This window comes from Colobus angolensis, unplaced genomic scaffold (genome assembly GCF_000951035.1).
Source record: "Colobus angolensis palliatus isolate OR3802 unplaced genomic scaffold, Cang.pa_1.0 Scaffold455, whole genome shotgun sequence".
Classification (NCBI taxonomy): domain Eukaryota; kingdom Metazoa; phylum Chordata; class Mammalia; order Primates; family Cercopithecidae; genus Colobus; species Colobus angolensis.
The window spans coordinates 394,054-419,620 of record NW_012117988.1 but is presented as its reverse complement, the minus strand read 5'-3'; the positions used below and the strand labels follow the sequence as shown (position 1 = coordinate 419,620).

At 39.3% G+C, this 25,567-nt stretch overlaps 1 pseudogene; it reads left to right on the top strand.

The window, feature by feature from the left end:
• The first annotated feature begins 5,314 nt into the window (after nucleotides 1-5,314).
• LOC105523234 lies at nucleotides 5,315-8,079 on the top strand (annotated as a pseudogene).
• The last annotated feature ends 17,488 nt before the right edge of the window (nucleotides 8,080-25,567 follow it).

Here is a 25,567-nt window from a genome sequence, read left to right as displayed (position 1 = left end):
GGCCGTTCATAGACCTACCCTCAGGGCTCATTCTCTTTCTCAGGGATGTTCCTTGCTGAGAAAAAGAATTCAACGATATTTCTCTTATTTGCTTTTGAAAGAACAGAAATATGGCTCTGTTCCATCCGGCTCACCGGCAGTCAGAGTCCAAGGCCATCTCCCTTGTTCCCTGAACATTGCTGTTATCCTGTTCCTTTTTTCAAGGCGCCCAGATTTCATATTGTTCAAGCACACATGCTCTACAAACAGTTTGTGCAGTTAACGCAATCATCATAGGGTCCTGAGGTGACATACCGCCTCCTCAGCTTATGAAGGTGACAGGATTAAGAGATTAAAGACAGATATAGGAAATCACAAGGGTATTGATTGGGGAAGTGGTAAGTGTCCATGAAATCTTCACAACTTATGTTCAGAGATTGCAGTAAAGATAGGTATAAGAAATTATAAAAGTATTAATTTGGGGAACTAATAAATGTTCATTAAATCTTCACGATTTATGTTCTTCTGTCATGGCTTCAGCCAGTCCCTCCGTTTGGGGTCCCTAATTTCCCACAACAGGTGGGAGGATCTCTTGAGCTGGAGAGGTTGAGGCTGCAGTGAGCAGTGATTGCACCACTGCACTCCAGGCTGGGTGACAGAGTGAGACCCTATTTTGAAAAAAAGGAAAAAAAAGATTTTGCTGGCAAGATGGCTGAATAGGAACAGCTCCAGTCTGCAGGTCCCAAAGAGATCGATACAGAAGGCAGGTGATTTCTGCATTTCCAACAGAGGTACCTGGTTCATCTCACTAGGACTGGTTGGACAGGGGGTGCAGCCCTGGAGGGCGAGCAGAAGCTGGGTGAGGCATTGCCTCACTCAGGAAGTGCAAGGGGTCTCTCTCCTAGCCAAGTGAAGCCGTGAGGGACTGTGCCATGAGGAACAGTGCACTCTGGCCCAGATACTGCGCTTTTCCCATGGTCTTTGCAACCCACAGACCAGGAGATTCCATGTGGTGCCTATGCCACCAGCGCCTGGGGTTTCAAGCACAAAACTGGGTGGTCATTTGGGCAGACACCAAACTAGCTGCAGGAGTTTTTATTTTCATACACCAGTGGTGCCTGGAAATGCCAGTGAGACAGAACCATTCACTCCCCTGGAAAGGAAAGGGGGCTGAATCCAGGGAGCCAGGTGATCTCGCTCAGCGGGTGCCACACCCACAGAGCCCAGCAAGCTAAGATCCACTGGCTTGAAACTCTTGCTGCCAGCACAGCAGTCTGAGGTCAACCTGAGACGCCCGAGCTTGGTGTGGGAAGGGGCGTCCACCATTGCTGAGGCTTGAGTAGGCAGTTTTACCCTCATGTGGTAAACAAAGCTGCCTGGAAGATTGAACTGGGCAGAGCTCACCACAGCTCACCAAGGCCACTGTGGCCAGACTGCCCCTCTAGATTCCTCCTCTCTGGGGAGGGCATCTCTGAAAAAAAGACAGCAGCCTCAGTCAGGGGCTTATATATAAAACCCCCATTACCCTAGGACAGAGCACCTCAGGGAAGGAGTGGCTGTGGGCACAGCTTCAGCAGATTTAAACGTTCCTGCCTGACAGCTCTGAAGAGAGCAACAGATCTCCCAGCACAGCGTTCAAGCTCTGCTAAAGATCAGACTGCCTTCTCAAGTGGGTCCCTGACTCCCGTGTCTCCTGATTAAGAGATACGTCCCAGTAGGGGCTGACAGACACCTCATAAAGGAGAGCTCCAGCTGGCATCTCTGGCAGGTGCCCCTCTGGGAAGAAGCTTCCAGAGGAAGGAACAGGAAGCAATCTTTGCTGTTCTGCAGCCTCTGATGATGATACCCAGTCAAACAGGGTCTGGAGTGGACCTCCAGCAAACTCTAGTAGACCTGCAGCAGAGGAGTCTGGCTGATAGAAGGAAAATTAACAAATAGAAAGGAATAGCATCGACATCAACAAAAAGGACATCTACTCAGAGACCCCATCCAAAGGTCACCAACATTAAAGAGCAAAGGTAGATAAATCCATGAAGATGGGGAGAAACCAGCACAAAAAGGCTTAAACATCCAAAAACCAGAACGCCTCTTCTTCTCCAAAGAATCACAACTCCTCACTAGCAAGAGAACAAAACTGGACAGAGAATGAGTTTGATGAATTGACAGAAGTAGGGTTCAGAAACTGGGTGGTAATAAACTCCTCCAAGCTAACAGAGCATGTTCTAACCCACGCAAGGAAGCTAAGAACCTTGACAAAAGTTAGAGCAATTGCTAACTAGAATAATCAGTTTAGAGAAGAACATAAATGACCTGACGGAGCTGAAAAACACAGCATGAGAACTTTGTGAAGCATACACAAGTATCAATAGCCAAATCGATCACGTGGAAGAAAGGATATCAGAGATTGAAGATCAACTTAATGAAATAAATTGAGAAGATAAGATTAGAGAAAAAAGAATGAAAAGAAATGAACAAAGCCTCCAAGAAATATGGGACTATGTGAAAAGACCAGATCTACGTTTGAATGGTGTACCAGAAAGTGACGGGGAGCATGGGACCAAGTTGGAAAACAATCTTCAGGATATTATCCAGGAGAACTTCCCCAAGCTAGCAAAATAGGCCAACATTTAAATTCAGGAAATACAGAGAACACCACAAAGATCTTCCTTGAGAAGACCAACCCCAAGACACATAATCATAAGATTCACCAAGGTTGAAATGAAGGAAAAAATGTTAAGGGCAGCCAGATAGAAAGGTCGGGTTATCCACAAAGGGAAGCCCATCAGACTAACAGTAGATCTTTCTGCAGAAACCCTACAAGCCAGAAGAGAGTGGGGGCCAATATTCAACAGTCTTAAGGAAAAGCGTTTTCAAGAATTCAAAAACAGAATTTCATGTCCAGCCAAACTAAGCTTCATAAGTGAAGGAGAAATAAAGTCCTTTACAGACAAGCAAATGCTGAGAGATGTTGTCAACAGCAGGCCTGCCTTACAAGAGCTCCTGAAGGAAGCACTAAACATGGAAAGAAACAACCAGTACTAGCCATTGCAAAAACATACCAAATTTTAAAGTCCATTGACACTTTGAAAAAACTGTATCAACTAACAGGAAAAATAACCAGCTAGCATCATAATGACAGGATGAAATTAACACATGACAATATTAACCTTTAATGTAAATGGGCTAAATACCCCAATTAAAAGACACAGACTGGCCAATTGTGTAAAGAGTAAAGACCCATCAGTGTACCATATTCAGGAGACCCATCTCACATGCAAAGACACACATAGGCTCAAAATAAAAGGATGGAGGAATATTTACCAAGGAAATGGAAAGAAAAAAAAAAAAGCAGGTGTTGCAATTCTAGTCTCTGATAAAACAGACTTTAAACCAACAAAGATCAAAAGAGACAAAGAAGGGCATTACATAATGGTAAAGGGATCAAAGCAAAAAGAAGAGCTAACTATCCTAAATATATATGCACCCAATACATGAACACCCAGATTCATAAAGCAAGTTCTTTGAGACCTACAGAGACTTAGACTCCCACACAATAATAGTGGGAGACTTTAACACTCCACTGTCAATATTAGACAGATCAACAAGACAGAAAATTAACAAGGATATTCAGGAATTGAACTCAGCTCTGGATCAAGTGGTCCTAATAGACCCCAGATCAATAGAATATACGTTCTTCTCAGCACCACATCGCACTTATTCTAAAATTGACCACATAATTGGAAGTAAAATACTCCTCAGCAAATGCAAAACAATGGAAATCATAACAAACAGTCTCTTAGATCACAGTGCAATCAAATTAGAACTCAGGATTAAGAAACTCACTCAAAACCACAGAACTACATGGAAACTGAACCTGCTCCTCAATGACTACTGGGTAAATAACGAAATGAAGACAGAAATAAAGAAGTTCTTTGAAACCAATGACAACAAACACACAGTGTACCAGAATCTCTGGGACACATTTAAAGCAGTGTTAAGAGGGAAATTTATAGCACTACACGCCCAAAAGAGAAAGGAAAGATCTAAAACTGACACCCTAACATCACAATTAAAAGAACTAGAGAAGCAAGAGCAAACAAATTCAAAAGCTAGCAGAAGACAATAAATAACTAAGATCAGAGCAGAACTTAAGAGGAGAGAGACATGAAAAACTCTTCAAAAAAATCAACGAATCCAGGAGCTGGTTTTTTGAAAATTTTAACAAAATAGATAGACCACTAGCCAGACTAATAAAGAAGAAAAGAGAGAAGAATCAAATAGATGCAATAAAAAAATGATAAAGGGGGTATCACACTGATCCCACAGAAATACAAACTACCATCAGAGAATATTATAAACAACTCTACACAAATAAACTAGAAAATCTAGAAGAAATGGATAAATTCCTGGACACATACACCCTCCCAAGTCTAAACCAGGAAGGAGTCGAATCCCTGAAGAGACTAATAACAAGTTCTGAAATTGAGGCAGTAATTAATAGCCTATCAAAAAAATAAAAAAGTCCAGGACCAGACAGATTCACAGCCAAATTCTATCAGAGGTACAAAGAGGAGGTGGTACCATTCCTTCTGAAACTATTTCAATAGAAAAAGAGGGAATCCTCCCTAACTCATTGTATGAGGCCAGCGTCATCCTGATACCAAAACCTGGCAGACACACAACAAAAAGAAGAAAATTTCAGGCCAATATCTCTGATGAACATCGATGCAAAAATGAATCCAGCAGCACATCAAAAAGCTTATCCACCAGGATCAAGTCAGCTTCATCGCTGGGATGCAAGGCTGGTTCAACATACACAAATCAATAAACCATCATTCTCAGCAAAATATCACAAGAACAGAAAACCAAACACCACATGTTCTCACTCATAAGTGGGAGTTGAACAATGAGAACACTTGGACACAAGGAGGGGAACATCACACTCCAGGGCCTGTGGGGGGGTTGGGGGATAGGGGAGGAATAGCATTAGAAGAAATACCTCATGTAGATGATGGGTTGATGGGTGCAGCAAACCACAATGCAATGTGTATACCTAGGTAACAAACCTGCACATTCTGCACATGTACCCCAGAACTTAAAGTATAATAATAAAAGGTGCTGCCTCAGGATATGAAGTAACAGAGGGGCCAGGGTGGGCAATGCGGGCCTGTGAGACCTTTGGTTGCCCGTGTTCCAGCTCCCCCCACAGGCGGCTTGGCAATGGTCCGCTCTGTTTGCTGCCTGCGGATTCGGGTTTCAGACTGAAGGCTGCGTGTTCTCTGCAGCTTATCGTGGCCCCCGACAGGCCAAGTTTACTTTGGCAACTGCCAGAGAAGCCTTTGCGCTATGGAGGAGCCTGGGGCTACCCCTCAGCCGTATTTGGGGCTGGTCCTGGAGGAGCTAGGCAGGGTTGTGGCAGCACTGCCCGAAAGTATGAGACCAGACTCTAATCCTTATGGTTTTCCATGGGAGTTGTTGATATGTGCAGCTGTTGTTGGATTTTTTGCTGTTCTCTTTTTTTTGTGGAGAAGTTTTAGATCGGTTAGGAGTCGGCTTTATGTGGGAAGAGAGAAAAAGCTTGCTGTAACGCTTTCTGGACTAATTGAAGAAAAATGTAAACTACTTGAAAAATGTAGCCTTGTTCGAAAAGAGTATGAAGGCTATGAAGTAGAGTCATCTTTAAAGGATGCCAGTTTTGAGAAGGAGGCAGCAGAAGCACAAAGTTTGGAGGCAACCCGTGAAAAGCTAAACAGGTCCAATTCTGAACTTGAGGGTGAAATACTCCGTCTAGAAAGAGGTAAGAGAAATCTAAACATTCTGAACAAGGTGAATTGATGGTGGATATTTCCAAAAGGATACAGTCGCTAAAAGATGAGTCAAAATCCCTCAAATCACAAGTAGCTGAAGCCAAAATGAACTTCATCATATTTCAAATGAATGAAGAATGACTGAAGATAGTAGTAAAAGATGCTTTGAATGAAAATTCTCAACTTCAGGAAAACCAGAAACAGCTTTTGCAAGAAGCTGAGGCATGGAAAGAGCAAGTGAGTGAACTTAATAAACAGAAAATAACATTTGAAGACTCCAAAGTACACACAGAACAAGTTCTAAATGATAAAGAAAATCACATCAAGACTCTGAACGCTTGCTAAAGATGAAAGATCAGGCTGCTGTGCTTGGAGAAGACATAGCAGAAGTTGATAACTTGGAATTAGAAATGAACAGTGAATCAGAAAATGGTGCTTACTTAGTTAATCCTCCAAAAGGAGCTTTGAAGAAACTGATTCATGCTGCTAAGTTAAATACTTCTTTAAAAACCTTAGAAGGAGAAAGAAACCAAATTTATAGTCAGTTATCTGAAGTTGATAAAACAAAGGAAGAGCTTACAGAGCATATTAAAAATCTTCAGACTGAACAAGCATCTTTGCAGTCAGAAAACACACATTTTGAAAGTGAGAATCAGAAGCTTCAACAAAAACCTAAAGTAATGATTGAATTATACCAAGAAAATGAAATGAAACTCCACAGGAAATTAGCAGTAGAGGAAAATTACCGGTTAGAGAAGGAAGAGAAACTTTCTAAAGTGCACGAAAAGATCAGCCATGCCACTGAAGAGCTGGATCTATATAAGCGAAGAGCTGTTCTGAAAAGCTGGATCTATAGAAAGCAAGCCAAAGATCTTGAAGAAGAATTGGAGAGAACTATTCATCCTTATCAAGGATGGATTATTTCCCACAATAAAAAAGGCACATAAGGCCGGGCGCAGTGGCTCACGCCCATAATCCTAGCACTTTGGGAGGCAGAGGCGGGCGGATCACAAGGTCAGGAGATCGAGACCATCCTGGCTAACACGGTGAAACCCCGTCTCTACTAAAAATACAAAAAATTAGCCAGGCGTGGTGGTGGGCGCCTGTAGTCCCAGCTACTCAGGAGGCTGAGACAGGAGAATGGTGTGACCCTGGGAGTCAGAGCTTGCAGTGAGCCGAGATCGCACCACTGTACTCCAGCCTGGGCGATAGAGCAAGACTCCGTCTCAAAAAAAAAAAAAAAAAAAAAAAAAAAAAGCACGTAATAATTGGTTGGCAGCTTGGACTGCTGAAAGAAACCTCAATGATTTAAGGAAAGAAAATGCTCACTACAGACAAAAATTAACTGAAACAGAGTTTAAATTTGAACTTTTAGAAAAAGATTCTTATGCCCTTGATGTTCCAATTACAGCATTTGGTGGAGAGCATTCCCCGTATGGTCCCTCAACATTGGGTTGGCCTTCATTCAGAACAAGAGTTTTTCTCTATTCTCCAACCTTGTTGGAGGGTCCACTCAGACTCTCATCTTTGCTTCCAGGGGGAGGAGGAAGAGGCTCAAGAGGTCCAGGGAATCCTCTGGACCATCAGATTATCAATGAAAGAAGAGAATCAAGATGTGATAGGTTAACCAATCATCATAAGGCTTCTTTTGACACTAGGTCTCTGTCACCTCCATGGGAACAGGACCGTGGGATGATGTCTCCTTCACCAGGACAATCATATCCTGATTCAGCTATTCCTCCTCAAAGGCAAGACATATTTTATTCTAATTCTGGCACACTGTCTGAACCAGCAGAACTCACAAGTTTTAATATGACTTCTTTGGATGAAATGAATGGGTCAATGCTTTCAGAAATGGAATCCAGTAGAAATAATACAAAAGATGATCTTGGTAATTTAAATGTGTCTGATTCATCTCTCCCTGCTGAAAATGAAGCAACTGGCCCTTGCTTTTTTCCTCCACCTCTTGCTCCAATCAGAGGTCCATTGTTTCCAGGGAATACAAGGGGCCCATTCATGAAAAGAGGACCTCATCTCCCCCCACCTCCTCCAGGAACCATGTTTGGAGCTTCTTGAGATTATTTTCCACCAAGGAATTTCCCAGGTCCATCACATGCTCCATTTGCAATGAGAAATGTCTACACCGAGGGGTTTTCCTCCTTACCTTCCCCCAAGACCTGGATTTTCCCCCTAACCCCCACATTCTGAAGGTAGAACTGACTTCCCTTCAGGGCTGATTCTGCCTTCACATGAGCCTGCTACAGAACATCCAGAACCACAGCAAGACACCTGACAATATTTTTGCTCTCTTCAAAAGTAATTTTGACTGATCTCTTCTTCAGGTTAAGTAATTGCTATTACTTAAGTGATTACACTTTTGCTCACATTGAAGCTTAATGGAATTATAATTCTCAGGATAGTGTTTTCTAAATAAAGATGATTTAAATATGAATCTTATAAGTAAATTATTTCCATTTTATTTTATTCTAGATAGTATAGCTACTTTAATTTTATTAACTAATCCACTATTATATAACAATAATGGGAGTTTTATATATGTAATCTTGCAGGTAGGGAGGCTTTAAATTATAAAGACTGTATCTTTATGCCAAGAACTGTATTTACTGTGGTTGTAGACAAATGCAAAAGTAATTTTATCCTTAATTAAATAAATTTTGGTTGATTTTTTTAAAAAAAAAGAAAAAAAAGAAAATGATCAATCTGTCCTTGAGGTGCATTATCAATTGTTTAACCATTCCTCTCTTATTGAACATTGGGTTGTTTAAAAAGTGTTGCTATTTTTGAATCATGGTTCAGTGAACAATTTTGGACACACAACTTTTTTTCTGATGAGTTATTTCCTAAGGATCCAGCTCAGAAACTCAGCACATAAACCTAATAAGAAAAAAATAATTTGAAGTGGCTAATCTCTTACTCCAATAAAATTGTTGTATTTACTTTTGGATTTAGATGCCTTTCAATGGTCATACCTTCGCCTAGCTTTTATGGATTCTACTTTTAACATGTAGAGTGACTGTTTAAATCACCTACCCCCACTGAGTTTTAAGTTCCTTTTTATTCGACAAGACTGGATTGTGTGTTCCAGCTCCTCAAACTTAGTTATCAACCACTATCCTAGAGAATTGAATTCACATGAGGCCTATCCAGAAGAACAATCTCCCTTTCAGTGTCCTCACACATGCAGTGACCAGAGACCAACCTTGATAAATTATGGAAAAAATACAGCACATCCTGGAAGAGCCATGGAAGATCCAGATCATCTGGTGCTGGATAAGAATATTAATGGACAAGCCCAGTGTGGTGGCTCACGCCTGTAATCCCAGCACTTTGGGAGGCCGAGGCAAGTGGATCACGAGGTCAGGAGATCAAGACCATCCTGGCTAATATGGTGAAACCCCATCTCTACTAAAAATACAAAAAATTAGCCGGGTGTGGTGGCAGGCTCCTGTAGTCCCAGCTACTCGGAAGGTTGAGGCAGGAGAATGGCATGAACCCAGGAGGCGGAGCTTGTAGTGAGCTGAGATTGCGCCACTGCACTCCAGCCTGGGTAACAAAGTGAGACTCTGTCTCAAAAAAAAAAAATTAACGAACAAAAAGGTTAATGAAAGAACATGTTGAAGAATCCAATTATGTGGTATCTACTCAAATGGGGAATCAATAAGATCAGTCAGTTAGCAGTCAAGATTTATAAAAGAGATGATGGCCTTGGGAGGGGCTGCCCTACTCAACTTTTTAATGACTAGAAGCTATTAAGGGCTCCAGCCAGAACCCTTCAGTAGGATTCAGCGAGGATCCCAATTTGGGGTCCAGAAGTAAATGAATAACTCCCAGGAACCATTCAGAATAAAAATGAGGGAGCATTACTGTGAATTTATACTATCCAAGTCTGAGGAAAATTAATGTTAAGGAAGCTTTGCAAAAGTCTAATATTTACACTGAATTCCAGGGCACCATGCTGTAAGACAAAGCACTCTTGTCCTGCCCCTCTCCCTTCCTCATGTTTTTTGGCTCTTGGGATCCTTAAGTTTAAATGTTATTCTTAAAATATAGAGCATCTGGGAAACTAAAAAAGTGGAAGATATTCAAATTCTAATGAATATACTGGCAGTATTGTAGATCATGAAGTATAACATAAAGACAAGAATCCCTAGCCTCTTCCAGCCATACTTTACTGAAGACCTTATTACAGGACATGGGATGTAATGGTAAGGAGAAAGGATAGAATTTTGAGAAGGCTGGGAAGACAATATATGATAACATTTGGAGAAGCTTTGCATAGGTTACTTTTGTTCAAGCTTAAGAAAAAGCTAGCTTGCCCCTGCACTGTCATCAGGTATCATGAAAGTAAATAAAATCTTTAAAGGTTATTCAAGACAGACAGACTTCTGTCTTCTCTATACTATCCTGTGATCCTAAAGTCTTAACAGTTACTACATATAATTTCCCTACATTTGCTACTAGTATTTTATTATATGTAATATTACACTCTTAATATTTCAAAAGTGGATGATTCATCTCCCAAAGAGACTGCAAAATTCATGAGTTAAGATTTGAGAATTTTATTTTAGAAAAGATTTAGTCAGATTTTAGCGAGTTAGAATCTCTGTTTTCTCTAATAATACTGCTTGTCCTTTTGTGTATTAAGGAATTTTTGTCTATCAAAGATTGTATGAGATAGACCAGAAGATAATTTGCCTTGAAAATATCTGGAATGTAAAATGGCAACAGTAGTATTTGGGGACTTCATAGGGGATGGCCAATATACACCCATTCTTAGAGGTACTGATGATATAATGTATAAGACAAAATCAAGTGGTCTCCATCACCATATAATGTTTAGAATGGCAAAGAGGGAGAGAACAAACACCCTTTCAAATATCTTCATAGAATCTACTGTAATAAACTCATACTTGCTTAAAGTGTGTCTCTTCAGTGGTCTTATTCACCACTACTTTGGGGAAAATGAGGCTGCTTAAAAGATTAACAGAAATTACATTTTACATATCTGTGGCAGAGAAAACACTATGTATTCACCAAACCACTTCTTTTCCTTCCCAGACACTCGGAAAGAGGTGATTTCTTTGTCCCCTTTCATCTAATTGAGGTGCTGTGACTACTTTTAGACAGGCAATGTGAGCAGAAGGTATTTAAAAACCCCTCGATGTGATCCTCTTTTCTCTTTCATGGACAAACTGGAGGCCATGTAATAAGGATGGTGGGGTTCCAAACTGAAAGAACCTGGATTTCTGATTTACTGTTTTGAGAAGAGTTCACCAGGGAAACAGCTTGACCAGGAAAATATGCACAGGACCCTGTGGGAACAAGATACAAAGATATATTACATGGGGCCATTAAGGTGAGAGTATTGTGTTTATAGTATCCAGCATTAGTTACCCTCACTACTACAACTTCTTTGTATCTATCATGTGGAAAAGTGGAGTGTTTAATACATGATTATTGAGTTTATTACATTTTTATATTCCAAATTCCAATCATTGCTAATTCTGAGTTACCTCATTTCAAGACAAAGGTGACCAAGGGCTAAAGCAGTGCTACCCAAACCAAGCTAGACATCAAAATCACGCAAAACCTTTAGAAAACATAACTTTAAAGACGCCATTCACATAGATATTTATTCAGTGGGTTTTCAGATGGAACTCTGGAATCTGCAGTCTTTAACAAGGCTTCCCAAGTTATTCTGATATACAGCAGGCAAATCTGAGAACCACTGGACTAAAGCTTTAACAAGAAGAAAATAAAGGCTATACCTTTCGGCACCAAGAACAATACATAGAATGTATTCAATAAAACTTGTAGAAAGGTAGGTTTGTGAACAGGTGCAGGGACTAGCCTTGAGCAAATTAACAAGGGCAGCAATGTTTTTCACTGAAACCACTGTTCCCCCTATTTTATTTCCTCTGGGGCTCTGTGTTTCCTTTCTCCTATCAAAATCTATTCTAAGGTTGAAGGTCGGGGGTATCCCTTGCCTACTCCACACAGCAAGGAATATAATTAGTGTTTCTCAAACTATCTGTGACAACAGACCCATTGAAGGCCAGTACTTTTGTAAAATGCAATAATTAATTTCTAGAAAATGAAATTTTAAAATCACAGACATTCAAAATACAAATTCCAATTTTTTATTATTAACTGTAAGAAATTTAAAATTAAATCTCAATAAATAAAATAAAAGCAAACATAAGATAGAAAAAAGTAAGCATTATGGATTGGCTCAGTCTGCAAACTACATACACTTTACCAAACACAGCCATAAATTACTAAGAAGCAAAATCTTCCATCTGTAAACATTTCCATTTCCATTGACAATATATGTGAGGGAAAGGAGGGATGCTTTTGTTTTAGAGTGCCAGGCATCAGCTAACAAGTGACAAATATGTATTGAGACTGAGATCTCCCAAGCCTCTCAGTAGTCAGCATGAACATGTTGAGGCCTGTGTTTTTGACTAAAAAATTGGCCAGAGCATGGGCAACATGTGTAAGTCCTGAATGAAAAAAATATCAGCAGCAGAAATCTAAGAGAATGTTCACAGCTAAGCCACAGTAAATTCTCAAGCCCTTCATCACAGAAGCCACTGTGAGTCCTCATTTATGCCTTTGTTTTTATTAAATTGGATGTGATCATAAGATTCTTCTGTCAAAATTCCACCAGCACGTGAAGGCACCAAAAGTTTAAAATGTGGAGAATGTTAAAATGTAAAATTAAGCCAAGTTAAGCAATTCCATTCAGTGGCAGATATATTTGTTATTACACGAGAAGAAAGTTAATGGGGAGCTAAGATTGATGTTACTGATAAGAAACAGAAACAAGACTTTAAAATTAAATAAATGAGTTATTTGTTTAATAAGAACCAATTGACAGATTCTCAATAAAGACTGTGAGATGTCTTAAAACATTATACGGTATGGAGATAACATTTGTAACTTTGACAATTTATATGATGAGAAAAATCAAGGAATTTTATTGTTTATTGGCAGAGTTCTAGAATTATAACTCCATCATTCTCTTTTGGGGACCTTTCCCTTAAAGTAAATTGATAATAGGGCTTGAAATGGTACACCTCAGCATTTTGTTTATAAAATTGTGGAATAGGTAAGGTCTGCATTGTAACTGAACCCAGGTTCAGCTGCTTGCTGCTCTAAAGCTAGACATATGGAGGAAGGTTGGTGGGAGGAAAAACAATTTTAATCGGAGAAGCAGCAAACCAAGAAGACTGTGAACTATAGTCACAAGGACTATCTTAAATTTTAAAATTTACCATAGAGTTTTCAAAGGAAAACTTGGTATGGGAGGCATGCAGGACGGGTGCGGGGGGTGGGGTCTGTGTGTCTTGTTCCAATGGCTATCTCAGATAGTCACCCATCTGGAAGTCTAGTTGGTATTATTCTGAATTCAGCCCAATGGTGGTGGACTAACTGTTAGTGACTCCTCACTAAGCAGGAGGATTCTGCACTCAGGGCTCCATGCATGGTTTGTTTCAACATTGCCCTCTGGAATTTCTCAAGCAAGAACATAATTAAATAAGCAGGCATTGCCAGAGGGGAATGTCTGGAGAGGAAAGGAATGAAGGGATGAAAGGAAAGTGGGTGGTTAAACTATATTTTTAAAACTGAGGTTCCCAGTTATAGTATGTTTCTCATGCTCCCCCAATTTTAGCACCCCCAACAGAATTTAGTAATCTCCTCATCTTGTCCTCTACTTCAGGTCCCCTATCTGTCCTTGTACTCTCTAAGGTTTCCTTTTCTTCCTCACGACCTTCCCTCCCTGCAATTTTATAAGCTATTCCTATCCCAGTGATTTAGTTTCAGTTTATAAAACTGTGTCTTTGCCATTGTAATCAAATTGAAGGGCCTCTGCTTCATAGTTGGATTCTGTGACCAGGAGACTCTTACAAGCAGTTGGCCAGGTCTCTGTTAGGAAAGTAAAAAAGAACAATGGAGGCAATTATCCCATTGATTTCAGCTATAAATCCTATTTTGCCTGAATTGTCTGAATGATGAGTATTCTGTGAAAATGCTGCTCTCTAGTGCAATAGAACTGCAAATAATGCACATCTATTTCTTATAATCTCATCCAACATACCCACAGAGATTCAGATCTAACAAAACAGAGGTGATTTGGTTATTGAATCATAATATAAATATGGGGAAGAGGAGGGAAATGTCAAGCCTTAGGACACTGTAGTAGGAATAAGTATGCTGTGTTTAAGAGGTCACAGATAAAATTAATATTACCAATTTATCAATAGGCAATTACTAATAGCTTACTACACACACAGGAATAAAATGTGAAGACAGAGGAAATGTAAAATGGGGCCGCCAACTCTATGGAGTTGCTTGCAATTTGGTCTGATAGAAGGCTATGAAATAAGGAAGTACATGATTGAGAGCTAGAGAATGTGGCACAGGCTCTGAACACACTGTTCAATGTAGTAAGTTCTGGCCATGCTGGGCACTTGCTATGTGGCTTGTCCAAACTGAGATGTGCTTTAAGTCTAAAATATAAACCAGATTTCTAGGACTTAGAAAAAAATGGAAATATCTCATTAATAACTTTAAGTTTATTACAGGTGGAAATGATAGATTAGATTAAATAAACTATATTGTCGAAATTCATTTGACCTGTTTTTACAGTACAACATAAACTTACTTATGTGGTTTGCATTTTATTTCTACTGGGTAACATGGCTTTAAAAATGGTATTTTAGAGGAAGGACAGCTTGGTAGAGAATAGACTAATCCAGGTCCCTGGAAGAAATGGAACTTGACTGGGTTTTGCTGACTTGGAGAGGCAGAGAGAGAGAAAGAAAAGTCAAATATAGGGAATTGGTTGATAAAACGAAGGTGAGGGGAGAAGGAACGGAGGGAGGAAAAGATCCAGTTTGAGGGATATTACAGAGAGCAGCCTGAGAAACAAGGGTAAGAAAGGAGAGAAGGAATGCAAGCAAAGTAAACCTTTAAAGCCAGGCAGAAGTTTCTGGGTTCCTCAGCAGCCAGAAAAGAAGCCATTGAAAAGATCTGAGTAACAGAGATTCTGGATGAAAACTGAAGTTATGGAAGGGAAATTTAGACATGGGTTATTAAACTCTTTAGCGTATTAGAAGTTTCTTATATAATCACTAAATTCAGATCCTGAAATAATACCACAAGAACCATGCAGCTCAGCCACCCAATTCAATAAGAAGTTACAGCACTGTCTCACGCACATCCAATTAACCTTGGCCTTTAGGTCAACGTCTGGGTTCTTTTTGTCATTTTCAAATGTTATCACCCAGAGGTGCTATGATTTATATTGGGGAGGGGAGTAAAAGAAAATAAAGTAAGTAGGCGATATGGAAAAGCTTTCAGATAATTCCATCTGAATTAACAGCCCTCTTTAGTTGCCTAGGAAAGAAAATGCTTTTTCTTGAAAGTGCTTTGAAATGGTGATGTGCTTGTTAATAAACATCAATTATTTTCAAATTGTAATGTTTGCAAGTTTGTCTTCCTCTAGCTCACCCTTTATGTTGGTCCAGAATATGATTGTCACAAATATGTGGGTGAGCAAGACTATGAAATGTGGTCATAAAGTAAGTGATTATTTCTAAACTCATCTTCGTCACATTGTAATGCTTCACAAAGCACCTTTCCCTGGGCTACAATTCGTTTTAATTGATCCCATCAGCACTATATCTGTATCCTGAGTGACTTCACAATACCCTCTATTTCAAGAGAAACCAATCGGGTTATGGGTTTGTTAGTAATAAAAATTACCAAGGAACAGTTTGTGGATGGTAAAAGCAATGCAAATTCTAAAGAGAAGTAATAAGAGAAATAATGAGCATCCTCCTCACTTTTTGGAAGTGAATAATTCCAAGCTCCCTGAAGCAACACTTAACCTATCATATTAAACAGTAATGGACAAATATTAGAAATGCTGATGTCAGCTTTCAGAATCTGTTGGCATCAAAACATCACTTAAGTTCTCCAAAGTATTCTCTGTCAAGTTTCCTTCCACAGTATTCTTCTCCTACTAAGACAGAGCCTTAAACCCCAAAAGGATATTTTTTTGTGTGTGTATTAATTACTTGTTTAGTGGTTCATTCCAGAGTGTGAGCTGGAAAAATGGGGAAGTGTCATAAATAGTTTTTTATGGCCCATGGCTTTTCTACTATGTCACTATTGGTAGCACTTTCCACTGCAGGATCTATTTGCAAAGACTAGGAAATTAGCATTAAGCAAGCTGCTATGAAGACTTCAACACTAACTAGACCACAGGCCTCACACATTTTTCCTCCACCCCAGCCTCCTCTGGAGGGTACCTGCTAAGCCTTTGTGACACATAACAAAGCAAAGAAAGTGATAGAACAACAGCCCCAATTACACAGGCAGATCCTTGTTTCTTCTCTCTCTAAAGAATTCCTTGGACTGAAAAGCAGTTTATTTTGGAGGAGTGAGAAAGTGGTGATAGAATTAGAAGGACCTGGGAGGGCTTCATTTTAGGAGACAGTTTTAGGCTGAAAAGAGATTTCATGAATGTGATTTACTTGAGGTGACCTTTGGGGGCTCTTATAAAAAGAAAGTTCATGCTGAATAGGAGGTGGCTTCTAAGATGCAGATTCTGGTGAGCTAAGAGGGCTTGGTAAAGAGGTGGCAGGAGTTAAGTAGTGTCAAATATGTAGTAGCAGCCTTCTTCCTCCCTTGCTTGGGGCAGTTCATCACAACCCTTGGCAATAAAGGGGTCCAGGAACCACTAAGAATGAATGGGCATTTGTACTCGAGGTGAAACCCATTTGTCATAACTGCTTGGACTTTAAGCTTAAAAATAAAAAGAACCACATATTTCCCTTTGCAGCTTGATTTATCTAATGTAATTTGAGAAAGAAAGAAGACATTGTTGTTATCCCGTCACCTATTTTTTTTTCTTTTTGGATGAAGAGACTGGGACTCAGAGAAGACAAGTGATTTTCCCAAAATCAGAAAACACAGAAGTTGCAGAGCTGAGATGACTACTCTGGTCTTCTGATTCCAAATTCCAAATTCATTCTTCTAAGCGATTTCCCAAAGTGGGAAATGGGTTTATCTTCTATTTTTGGGAACTGATAGTGGTATTCTATTTAGAGAACTTATATGAAAATCTTACTTTAAAATAAATAACATTTCAAAAAGTAAGCTTAATTTAAAGAAAATATTAAGAAAGTTTGGTATATTTCTATAAATATACCAAATTTAAACAAATATACCAAATGACGTTGCTCTAAATACATCTACTTTCCAGCAAGCCAAAGCGAAACAATTTGAAATGAGTGGCATTTACTGACCACTCCTTAAAGTTCACACAAAAGAGGTAGTACTCTAACTTAAACATACAAGGTGAAGAAATAGCTTACTTAGCCTGTTAGGCTTCCTCTTCTACACTCTTGGGAAACTCCCTCTGTGTTAATCAAGCATTGTCAGGCCTTGGAGGGAGTTTTCTATTCTCAGTAAACTGAGATTGCATTTGGGAAATTAAAAGATATCTGTCCTGAACTTCATTCCCTTAAGGTCAGGATCTGTGCTTTTAATAGTGACAATTAGCTAACATATACAATTAAGCCATGCAAATGAAGTAAGAGAAAGCTAGAGGAGAAATTCAGGAACCAGTTTCCTTTTCCAGACATCTTGTACAACTAGTGTTCAAAGGACTGATTCAAAAGATGGTCCTTTGCTTGAACCCAGGAGGCGGAGTTTGCAGTGAGTGGAGATTGCTCCACTGCACTCCAGCCTGGGTGACAGAGTGAGACTCCATCAAAAAAAAAAAGATGGGATTATTTTTTAAAAAATAAATTTCACTGTGTATTTTTAAGGTATACAGCAACATGATGTTATAAGATGGATATAGATAGTAAAAAGGTAACTGTAGTGAAGCAAATTAACATATTCATCATCTCACATAGTTACCTTTTATTTCTTTTGTTTTGATGGGATTTTTAAGACAGTAAAAAGGAATGATAGACAATAGGGTAAACATTTGAGGGAAAGTGGGGCTGTGTAGAACTCCTAAAATGACATGACGCACAAATGTCCCCATTACCTCTAAAGGGTAACTTGTTCCTACTTCCAGGGACAGCTGATGGACATCAATGTAAATTTCTAAATGACTTCCTGAATGTTTTTATTTTTATTTTTTGTATTTTTAGAGGAAATTATAATAACATCAAGCCATCTGTGGACCATATCGCTGCTGATATCATCAGCAAATGGCACTATTCCTAAATCCTAAGATGCACTTTTCCCTTCACATTTCAACATTTCTGAAACTGGATTGTACCTTACACCTGATTGCATATACAATGTAGTCTTTCCTTTTCCTTTGTCATTGCATCTTATGCCTGATTTCTCCTTGGAATTGAGTAAATACAATGCTTATATGTGTTAATAAGAATTGAGGTCAGTCATAATTTTTGAAATATGCTACTCAATATAAGCCTTTCTACATATTGTTGACTTTGAAGTCATTTCTTTTTTTAACTACTAAACAATAACACTTTTTGTTGAGAAAAATTGCATATGAACAAGAGACCAAGCAGGTAGAGAGAAAAATACTCAAGAGAATGTTACTGTGTCCCAAAGGCTAAAGTCACCTTACTATCAAGAGAGAAGGACAAAAGCAGGTAAATTACAAATAGAAAATTCCACTGTTCATTTATCTTTATTTTTAATAATTCCATTTGTGTGAGTGTGTTAGATCACAAGGTCATAATGTTACTCTTCATACTGACTTCTCATGTAAATTATAAATAAGTTTTTATGCTAATAATTTATGGGGTAAGCTATTCATCTTTCCGACAGAGAGTTACCTACAAAGAAATAATTACTCTACCTCTGAGATGAAATATCATGAAAGGAGTGGTTTCCAGATATTTTGATTTTTAAAAGCTTAAAGAATATATTTAATATAAAATTATAAAGCAGACAAAATTAATCCTTTTAGCAATCAAGATAGTGGCTACTTTTGGTGAGAAGGACAAGGTAGTGATAGAGAAGGGGCTCAAGGGTCTTTGCTGAAGACAGTGAGGTGGGCAATGGTATTTTTCTTGACCTGGATGGTGATTAAACAGATGTGTTTACTTTGTGATAATTGACTAGGCTGTGCACCTATGAATTGCATACTTTTCCACATATGTACTGTATTCTTATATTTAAAAAGAAGTTTAAAAAATAAATGCAACAGATATAGGACTTCCTATATTACTTGTTGACCAAAAAAATGGCTTCTTTTTTATTTCAGGTAAAATGTACTAGTGGCTTTAGTATTATATTGACTAAGGGATAAATGTTTACCCTAGGAACCTTAATCTTGATGTTCTCCAAAGTCATTATCTGTTCTTTCTGATTATCAGAATAGAACATATCTCTATATAAATGACAATTTCTGGTCTTTCTCAAAAAATAACACTAAGCATGAAAATCAGAAATATTGATCTTGTGTTGTAATGATGTTTCTATTGATGTGAAATAGTTTCTAGTAGAGTTGCTGTCCTAACACACAAATGAAATTGCACTATTTGGAAGACACAACTGGGAATGACTTTCTTCAGTAAGGAGTTTCCAACATGATGGTTTAGGGATGGAGGTGCTGGATTCCTCTGTCTCCAGTTACGCAGGTTATTGAGGACAGGGGGTCAATAAGTAACGCCCTCCTCCCACCCACAGCACAAAACAGAGGGGGGTTCAGTGAATAGGCAGGGCTTTGGCCAGGGTGGTGAGGAGACTTACATCCCAGTTACATACGTTTCAGAATGGGGGCACTGAAAACAATGTTTTAAATTCTAGCACCCAGCAACATATATGTGAAGATTAAATTTATTCATGTGCTAAATTCACTTGCTCCATCAGTGAATTTGGGTGGTGTCTGTTAAAGATGGGAACAAAGGCATTCAGGTCCTGGTATCTTTTACCACTCCCAGCATGAATAGACTCATGTCAGTGGGTAAGGGCTGGTATTTCTCAAGAAGGCTCTGAACTCTCGTAGTGGGTCAAATAATGGCCCCCCACTTAAAAATGTCCATGTCCAAATCCATGGAAGCTGTGAAAAAGGGTTTTTGCACATGTAATTAAGTCAAAGATCTTGAAATTAGATCATCCCGGATTACTCAGGTGGGCCCTAAATTTAATGACAAGTATCCTCATAACAGACAGAAGAGAAGGTGATGTGAGATTTGGAGCAGCAGAGATTGGAATGATGTGGCCACCAATCAAGGAAGCCAAGGACTTCCAGCAGCCACCAGAAGTTGGAAGAGGCAAAGAAGGGCTCTTCCCTAAAGCCTTTAAAGGGGCACAGCCCTACTAACACCTCGCTTTTGGACTCTGGCCGGCAAAACTGTGAAAGGATACATTGCTGTTATTTGAAGCCACCGGTTTGTAGTAATGTATTGCAGCAGCCCTAGAAACTAATACAACTCCTAAATACACCCTTAGCAACACTGCTCAACAAGAAGTAGGCAATTTCCTCCTGACTGAAAAATATTGATACTGTTATGGGATCCTTGGGGATGTTGCTCTTCTCTCCAGAAACCTCTGTGGCCGTGGCACCTTTGCATGAGTTTTGCTCAGGTCCACTGGGCCCACTCCTCCTGGCAGGCTGCGCTCAGTTCACACAACTGGCCTGGATCCCATGCTTCCAAAGAGACAAGAGTGAAGCGGTGAGAGATGTGTGAGGGAGTGAGCATGGGGTCTGGCCACTGCACACAGTCAGGCTTGCTGGCTGCTACAGCGGGGTGGGCAGCTTCAGGTGCTGGCACGGGTGCTGGCTCACTGCAAGGCTGCAGCTGCACCAAGCCGCAGCTGGCACCACGGAATTCATTGGTGCCTGGAAACTTGGAGACTCCAGGAACCGCAGGGCTGCAAAGGGCAAATCACAGCCCTAGCTCCAGGAGCTCCCAAGTCTGGGCTGCCCAAAGGGCTGCAGCTCTTCTCTCCTCTCTCTTTCTCTCTTCGCTCCTCCTTGTTGCCTATAAACAGAAAATTCAACCTTCCAGTTTTCAGACTAGGAATGCTGGAGTTGTCCTTGATTACTCTGAATTGTTCACTCCGCATATAGGCACTGAGGATACATTGATGAACTAAACAGACAAAAAGATAGAAATTCTTGTCAAGATTACATTCAATAGGGATGAAGCAGGCAATAATGAATAAGCACACTAAGTTGAATATGACTATTTAAGTATATATAACACATATGACTTGTATTATATTAAATATTTTAAGTTTTTAAAATTCTTCACTTCATAGATTTTACATTAGAGTAGAAGAGGCATTTTGTTGTTGTTCTTTCTGTTTTGGACTCAGGAGGTACACGTGCAGGGTTGTTACACGGGTGTATTGCATAATGCCGATGTTTGGGACACCGATGGTCCCATCACCCAGGTGGTAAACATAGTACGTAACAGGTGAAATTTTAGCCCATGCTTCCCTCTCCCATCTAGTTGTCCCGAGTGTTTATTGTTGCTACCTTTATGTCTATGTATATTCAATGTTTAGCGTCCACTTAAAATTGAGAATATGCAGTATTTCGTTTTTTGTTCTCGTGTTAATTTATTTAGGATAATGGCCTCCAACTGCATCCATGTTGCTACAAAGAACATGATTTCATTCTTTTTATGGACGTGTAGTATTTCATGGTGTATATGTACCATGTTTTCTTTATACAATCCCACTGTTGATGGGCACCTAGGTTGATTCCATTGCTATTGTCAATAGGGCTGCAATGAACATACAAGTGCATGTAATCTTTTTGATAAAAGGAATTTTATGTTTGGATTACCCAGTAGGATTGCTGGGTTGAATAATAGTTTTGTTTTAAGTTCTCTGAGAAATCTCCAAACTGCTTTCCACAGTAGCTGAACTAATTTACATTCCCACTAGCAGCGTATAAGCATTCTCTTTTCTCCACAACTTCACCAGCATCTGTCATGTTTTGGCTTTTTAATAGCCTTCTGATGACTGTGAAATGGTATGTCACTGTGGTTTGGATTTCCATTTCTCTAATGATTAGTGAACGTTGAGCATTTCTTTCATATGTTTATTGGCCGCTTGTATGTCTTCTTTTGATAAGCGTCTGTTCATGTCCTTAGCCCATTTTCAATTAAAATATTTGTTTTTTGCTTGCTGATTTAAGTTATTTGTAGATTCTGGAAATTAGATCTTTGTCAGATGCATAGTTTGCAAATATTTTCTCACATTCTGTAGCATGTTTACTCTGTTGGTAATTTCTTTTGCTGTACAGAAACTCTTTAATTAGGTCCCGCTTGCGTATTTTTAGTTTTGTGGCAACTGCTCTCTGGAACCTAGCCATAAATTATTTGCCAAAGCCAATGTGGAGAAGGGTATTTCCTAGGTTTTCTTCTAGGATTTTATAGTTTGAAGTTTTACATTTAAATATTTAATCTATCTTGAGTTAATTTTTGCAAAAGGTGAGAAGTAGGAGTCTAATTTCATTCTTTTGCATAGGGCTAGCTGTTACCTTGGCACCATTTATTAGATAGAGAGTCCTTTCCTTATTGCTTATTTTTGTCAATTTTGTTGAAGATCAGATCGTTGTAGGTGTATAGGTCCATTTCTGGGTTTTCTATTCTGTTCTATTTGTCTTTGTGTCTGTTTTTGTACCAGTACCATGCTGCTTGGTTACTGTAGCCTTTTAGTATAGTTTGAAGTTGGGTAATGTGATGTCTCTGGCTTCGTTCTTTTTGCCTAGGATTGCTTTGGGTATTCAGACTCCTTTTTGGTTCCATATGAATTTTAGAATATTTTTCTGATTCTGTGAAAAATGACTTGATATTTTGCTAGGGATAGCATTGGAGTTGAAACTTGCTTTGGACAGTGTGGTCATTTTAATGGTATTGATTATTCCAATCCATGAGCATGGAGTATTTTTATATTTATTCAGTCATCTTGATTTCTTTCAGCAGTGTTTTGTAGTTTGCCTTGTAGAATATTTCACTTCCATGGTTAGATATATTCCTATTTTGTGGCTATTGTAAATGGCATTTTTTTTTATTTGGCCCTAAACTAGAATGTTATTGGTGTATAGAATTGCTACTGATTTTTGTACATGGTTACTGGCATATGAAGTTGTTAGTTACAGATACGCCCCAAACTAAAGGTATCACCTTGAGCAATTCTCTTTCTCTTTCTCTTTCAATCTCTTCATCTATAAACTAGGGGTTGGGAATAGATTTATTAACAAACACAAATTCAGCATCTACTATGTGATAATAGTAGCTAAACTTACTGAGTAATTACCATGGGGCAGGTATCAAGATAAACCCTTTATGATGGTAACCTCATTTAATCCTCAAAGCAATTCTGTTTTCAAGAGGGGGAAATTGAGGCTCCAAAATGTTAAGTAACTGCCCCAAGGATGCAAAGTGATTGAGCCAGAATTCAAGACTTAGGTTGGTTTGACTCCAAAACTCACGACATTAAACCCTAATGTGTCACTGCAACCAACTCTAATAGCTTCTAATTATTAGTTCTATTAATATTGCATTACCACTATCTGCCCCCAGAATGTAAAATGTAAATATGAAGAGTTTGGTTTTTGTATTACTAGTGGAGGTTAAAGGTGCACAATGGAATTATTCCAACTGGGAAAATACAGGAAAATTTCATGGAGGTGGCAGCATATGGCTGCAGTTAATAAGGTTTGCTCTCACAAAATGGAGAGGTAAGGCCATTTCAGGCAGAGAGTATTATATGAGAGGTTACAGAGCAGTAAACAGTCATGCACCTGCAAGATCAAAGGGAAAGGGCGGTAAGAGAGAAGCTTGAAAGTCAAGTGGAGCCAGATTGTGGAAAAACTACAGAGTCATGCTAATGACCTTGACATATAGAAAATGGGAAGCCCCTGAAAGTTAAAGAACATGAGAGTGAAATGATTAGTAACTTTTTGGTTTAGGGCTTGTTTCTTTTGTGTTTGGTTTCTTGTTTTGTGTTGCTTGTGGTTTTTTAAATTTACAACCAATAAGAATATTTAGCAAGATTTCCAAATACATGATGAACATATAAAACTGGCCTGGCTCAAGGATAATTATTCTGGGTAGTTGGAGTGAAGTTTCAATCAGCTACATGGCGTTTGCTAATCATCTGATATGAGCTAAAAATAAAGGAGTTAACAAATAAGCTGTCAGCCTACAGTCGGGGTCTCAAATAGCATGTGACATAGTTGAGAAGCAGTTTTCCATATCATACATGAAATAATTGAAGAAACTACTTACAAAGCACTCTACCAGTAGGAACAATAAAATACAACTATACATACAAAATAATGCTGAAAGCTCCAAGTAGAGGGGTAAAGCTAGGCCAAACTGCTCAGGGAGTCATTCTGAAGTGGATTTGGGAAGTATGTCTAGAAGGGGAGCCATTGCTGTGAGAGTGCTGAGGCTCATCTGCTACTAGTCCCCCATTACTCAGGTATATGGTAGGTCAGTACCAAAACCATCACTGTGCACTGTTCTTTCCATCTAAATTCCATCAAATTATGACCAACCGACCAAGGTACTACTTCAAATTCTCTCTTCCTCTATAAGCTAGTGGTCTTGTCTAAAATTTAAGAAGATCATACTCATCTTCCTACTTCTTGTTCTCTTTCTTCTGTGTTTTATGAGGCTGCAATGAACTAGCAACTTCCTTTCCCCCAGAACTCTGTATTACAGGCCTTAGATCACTCAAAAGTGTTGCTTATACGTGCAGAGAATCAACAAAGAAGGGAGAGAGGTTAATGTCTGGTCAAAGATGTGATTCCTCTTGTTGAAAAGTTTATTAACTTACTTATAGAATCGTTAAGTCCCAGGAAAAACCAAAAGGAAATATATATTGGATCCTAATGATATTTTCTTTTCTTCTTTTTTCTTTCCCCCCTACTCTGTTGCCTAGGCTGGAATATAATGGCACAGTCTCGGCTCATTGCAACCTCCACCTCCCAGGTTCAAGGGATTCTCCTGCTTCAGCCTTCCTAGTAGATGGGATTACAGGCATGTGCCACCACACCTGGCTAATTTTTTTTTTTTTTTTTTTTTTTGTAGTTTTAGTAGAGATGGGGTTTCACCATGTTGGTCAGGCTGGTGTTGAACTCCTGACCTCAAATGATCCACCAGCCTCAGCCTCCCAATGTGCTGGGATTACAGGTGTGAGCCACCGCACCCGGCCTGATATTCTCTTGCAAGGGCATTGCTTACATTGTGTATCATTAGAACTATAGAGTGTTGGTTCCAGACACAGAACCCCTAGAGTTTTCTAAACTATTTATATCACACTGGCAACCAGGAGTAACTTTATATATTCAAGAATCAAGATTTCACCTGGAAGTACCTCAGGTAGGTGTTGGTTCATTCACATTCCAACCAAACGTTGGAATAATGTACCATGAAGTGCATACGGCTAAGTCTGCAATGACATAAAATCTCAACCACATAAAATCTCATTATCTAAAAGAAATTAAGGTCAGGTGTGGTGGCTCATGCCTGTAATCCCACCTCAGGAGGCCGAGGTGGGCAGATCACCTGAGGCTGGGAGTTCGAGACTAGCCTGACCAACATGGAGAAATCTCATCTCTACTAAAAATACAAAATTAGCTGGTCATGGTGGTGCATGCCTGTAGTCCCAGCTACTGAGGAGGCTGAGGCAGGAGAATCGCTTGAACCTAGGAGGAGGAGGGTGCGGTGAGCCAAGATCGTGCCATTGCACTCCAGTCTAGGCAACAAGAGAGAAACTCCGTCTCAAAA